The 5,269-nt window shown below is 44.9% G+C and overlaps 1 pseudogene; it reads left to right on the forward strand.

Moving 5' to 3' along the window:
• The first annotated feature begins 990 nt into the window (after nt 1-990).
• On the forward strand, nt 991-2,040 carry LOC105478266 (draxin pseudogene; annotated as a pseudogene).
• Nucleotides 2,041-5,269: the final 3,229 nt, after the last annotated feature.

The raw sequence follows: 5,269 nt of genomic DNA on the forward strand, positions 1-5,269 counted from the left end.
CAAAGTGCTAGGATTACAAGCAATGAGCCACCATGCCTGGCCTAGCATACTCCTTTACTAAAAGGAAAAAAAAAAAAAGGCCATTAAAAATATTTGCTGAGATATTGAGTGAATGGATGGATTACAAAATGAATTAACCAATGAAGCGGTGTCTGAATTTTGGAGAAATTCTTTTTTTTTTTTTTTTTTTTATAGGAACATTAGTTAAAATGTACTAAACAGCTCCAGGCAACTTCTCCAGAATGATAGACATTGCCCTATGGACATACATGAAAAATGTATATATATATAGCATATATACAGCTTTCTTGATTAGTGTATTCACTTTACGTTGTACTTTTTTTTTCAACAAATAGCTATAAAAGCCTAGTTATAATACAGTTTCTATAGGCACTAAAACAAACAAATAGCCGCATCCCTATTTGTGTTCAGAATTTGAAAGTTGTTATTTTGGGGTCATTTTAAACCATGTTTTCATCTCTTTTTCTGAATTTGACTTCGTAATGCTTTTTTATTTTTTTAAATTTATTTTTATTTGTTTTAATTTTATTTTCATGGGTTATTGAGGAGAAGGTGGTGTTTGATCACATGAGTAAGTTCTTTAGTGGTGATTTGTGAGATTTTGATGCACCCATCACCCGAGCAGTATACACTCAACCAATTTGTAGTCTTTTATCCCTCACCCCCTTCTCACCCTTTCCTCCTGAGTCCCCAAAGTCCATTGCGTCATTCTTATGCCTTTGCATCCTCATAGCTTAGCTCCCACTTAGGAGTGAGAACATAACGATGTTTGGTTTTCAATTCCTGAGTTACTTCACTTAGAATAATAGTCTCCAGTCTCATCCAGGTCACTAGGAAAGCCATTAATTCATTCCTTTTTATGACTGCATAGTTTTTTATATCATGTATATGATAAATATATATCTGATATATATTTGATAAATCTGATATAATCCCCGTATAATCCCCGTAGTGGGATTGCTGGATCAAATGGTAGTTCTGACATCCTCCCACCGCCCGCGCACCTCCACGCCGCAGTCCCGGCTCTGCGGCTCACCCTCTGCTGCGCTAGGCTCCCGCGGGTGCTCGGCCCGGCCCCCCTCCGCCTCCTCCCTGGCGGCCCTAGTCCTAGTCCTCCTGCTGCCCCTGGAGCTGAGCCTGGCAAATGCCCTTGCACCTGGGACTCCTGCTCAGAATCTCCCCGAGAATCACATCGACCTCCCTGGCCCAGCACTGTGGTCGCCTCAGGCCAGCCACCACTGCCAGCGCGGCCCAGGCAAGAAGGAGTGGGGCTCACGCCTGCCCAGGGAGGCCCAGGATGGGGCTGTGGTCACCGCCACCAGGCAGGCTTCCAGACTGCCAGGGTCTGAGGGGCCGCTGCCTGAGCAGAGTCCTGCAGGCCTGCTGCGGGTGAAGGACCTGCTCCTGGGGCTCGAGTTGCCCTACCCCAAGAAGCAGAATCGGTCTTCAGGGTGGGAGAGGGCCAGAAAACGCAGCAGGGAGCATAAGAGACGCAGGGACAGGCTGAGGCTGCACCGAGGCCGAGCCTTGGTCCGAGGTCCCAGCTCCCTGATGAAGGCGGAGCTCTCCGAAGCTAAGGAGCTGGATGCGGCCATGGAGCAATCTTCCGCCAGTCGGTCCCCCACCATGATCTTCCTCACCACCTTTGAGGCAGCATCTGCCACAGAAGAGTCCCTGATCCTGCCCATCACCTCCCTGCGGCCCCAGGCACAGCGCAGGCCTGACGGGGAGGTGATACCCACGTTGGACATGGCCTTGTTCGACTGCACCGATTATGAAGACTTAAAACCTGATGGTGGGCCCTCTGCAAAGAAGAAAGAAAAACCAGGGTAAACTCTCCAGTGACAGTAACGAAACATCATCAGCCGAAGCGGAACCGTGCGACCATCACCAAGACTGCCTGGCAGGGCTGCGCTGCTATGCCAGATTCCACCGGAACCCCACGTCACACAGAAGAAGGGGCGCTGCCTGGAGACCGAGACGGCCAAAGGCGACCAGGGATCCTTCATCAACGTCTAGCCGCTCCGCGGGACTGGGGGTGAGCCCGGGAGGTTTGCACAAGATTTGTTTATAACTAGCAGTGGGAGATTAAGTGGGGGACCAGATGGCCGAGGCTGTAGGCTCAGGCCCAGGACTCTCAACCCCGGGAGGGGAGCTGCTAGGTAAGCGAGCTGGGTGGGTGCCCAGGAGCCGGCCGGCATCACCTGTGCACGCACAGTCCGGACCCAGTCAGCCCGGTGTCCAGCTCTCCGCGATGGCAATACCGAGATTGCCCCCTACTGTCCGACTGCAGCACTACAATAGCTTCAAGTTCAAAACCAAGAGGCTTTTTTGAGAGTGGAAAAGAAATGTAAACTTCCCGAAAGAAGGTCCACGGGCTGGAGATAAATATGGAACACTTCCTATGGAGCAGGCACTATGCTCAGGGCTGGACTACCTTATCTCATTGAATTATCACAACGACCTTTTCAAGTAGGCATTATCGCCATGCGACAGATAAGGACCCTGAGGCACGCTGGACTGATCTGGCTTGCCCAGAGTCCCAGGTCAAAACTTAACATGCCAACAATCGCCTGGCGGTCTAGCTAAAATTGTACATCTGACTCAGTGGACTCTGCTCTTAACAAACTCCCCGGGCATGCGATGCTGCTGGCCCAGGGACCCCACCGAGAGGTCCGGGGAAGTACATGGCAGAGCAAGGACCTGAACCTGGGCCAAGGCTGTCCAGCTCCAAGATCCACGTTCCTGCCTCTCCACTACCAAAAACTTCTTCTAGATTCTCCAAGGCTTTTGGCAAGAGAGGCTTGCACCCTGGTATTACCTTTCTCTGTGGCTGGAATAACTTCACTGTTCTCTGCCTTCCCTGGACAACGGTGTATCATGTTTAAAAACAAAACAAAATGCAAAAATAACCAAAAAAATGCTAGTTCTACTTTTAGTTCTTCAAGGAATCTCCACACTGTAATGCTCTTTTAAAATATGTGCTTTTGATTTCTTGCTTGTATATTTTTGTATTTGGAAATTGATTTAGAAAGTATATATAATCCATAGAGACCCCAGCCCATTTTTAATGATTCATGTTACAAACCGTCCAATAGCTTCCTGTGGGTTCGGCATGGTAGGAAGTACAGGTGAAAGAAGACAAATAAGACAGAACTGGTATTCTGGAACTTGAGAAAATGAAGAACCCTGGCAATCACAATGCAGTGTGAGAAGTGCTATGAGAAATGCATTTGCGGGACCCCTCGGGGCACATGTCTGTCTCCTAGTGCAGCCCAGGAGGTATTGTCATGGAAGGCATCCCTCTTAAATCATCTCCCAGAGGATGGCATCTGATGAGGTAGGACGCATATTCCAGGCAAAGGAAGCAAATGCACTGGGTTATTAAAGTATTGCAACTAACTCCTGCACACTTCTGGGACAAGTGTAAATTGGTACAAATCCTCCTAGGAGAAATATTTGGTAACATCTACCAATATTAAAATGTATTAATGATCAGATATGGGACCCAGCTCTCCCAGCTGTTCCATTTTTGAGAACTTCCTGCAGAGACACTTGCACCCGGGTGATGTGGCAGATGCACCGTTTTGTTCACGGCAGCCCTAGCCTTCGCACAGAGTTGCAAACACCCTGGATCTTCCTCAGGAGAGGAAGGATTCAATAAAATACTGTGTGGTCAAATGGTGGGAATGCCACGACAGTCAAATGATAAGAAAGACTTTCTGAGATATGATGTTAGGTGAAAAAAGTGGGTTGTAAACGGATGTGTACGATATACTATATATTATGTGAATAAGGGAAAATACATTTATGCCTTTACTTATTTCTTGTAAATGTATAAAGTCATATCAACGTGTATGTAAGAAGCTGACAAAAATATTTGTCTCAGTGTGTGGTGCTGTTATATGGGACTAGATACAGGACTCATTGGGGTGAAGGATGAGAGGGAGAGAGTGGTCCAAGAAACAGCTACAGACCTTCTCCAAGCTTCCGCAGTCATCAACTTGTGGCCAATTCCATTTCATCCCAACTCCTAGACATTTTTGCTTGCCCCAGAGTAGAATATCTTGTGTACACACACACACACACACACACACACACATATGTATATATTCATGTGCTTGACTTATGGCCCAAATATGATCCATGCATAACAATTAAAGGTAAAATTTTTCTTTTAAATATGTACTTTGTCAAACTTTTGCAATAATTATGAAAGCCTTAAGTTATGAGTGGAGTAAATTAAGTTTGTTATTATTATCAAAGTCTCCTAGGCAGAATTTTATTTTTATTATGACTTTTAACTCACAGAGATCTTTATGTGTCTTTTTACATTTTTAAATATACAGGGCCATTGAAGGTTTTCTTTTGATATTAATTTCTAAATATTTGTGTTATATTTAGAAAATTTCAGATTCTTTGAAATTTGAGAAGACATACTTTATGTCAAGTGGGTAACCAAGTTTTAGAAAATTTTCTGGAACACTTGAAAAGATTGTGTGTTCTCCAATTATTTGGTGTAGTTTTCTATATATATTCATTATAAGGAGCTTATTAAACTATTAAATCTTTTATATTTATATTACTTTTGGTCTCTATGCCAGTCATAGACCATTCTCACAGCTGGTGAGAATATGCTGAATGATTCCAGTATGATGGTGGTTTTGTTCATTTCTATTTTTGTTCTGTTAATTTTTCTTTTGTGTATATTATATATATTAATGCCATTTAATTAAATGCATGTAGATTTAAATTGTTATAGCTATCTGAGAACTTAACAGATTTTCTCATATGGATGATTGTTTTATCCAGAAGGATGACTTTAGCATTAATATTTAATTTATCTGATGTTGATACAGTTAAGCCTCTTTTCCTTGGGTTAATATATATTTGGTCTTTTGTTTTCCATCTTCCTTTCTTTTTTTTTTTTTTTTTTTTTTTGAGACGGAGTCTCGCTCTGTCGCCCAGGCTGGAGTGCAGTGGCGCGATCTCGGCTCACTGCAAGCTCCGCCTCCCGGGTTCACGCCGTTCTCCTGCCTCAGCCTCCCGAGTAGCTGGGACTACAGGCGCCCACAACCGCGCCCGGCTAATTTTTTGTATTTTTAGTAGAGACGGGGTTTCACCGTGGTCTCGATCTCCTGACCTTGTGATCCGCCCGCCTCGGCCTCCCAAAGTGCTGGGATTACAGGCGTGAGCCACCGCGCCCGGCTTCCATCTTCCTTTCAAACCTTTTGTGTCTTTATCTTTT

This window comes from Macaca nemestrina, chromosome X (genome assembly GCF_043159975.1).
Source record: "Macaca nemestrina isolate mMacNem1 chromosome X, mMacNem.hap1, whole genome shotgun sequence".
Taxonomy (NCBI): Eukaryota; Metazoa; Chordata; class Mammalia; order Primates; family Cercopithecidae; genus Macaca; species Macaca nemestrina.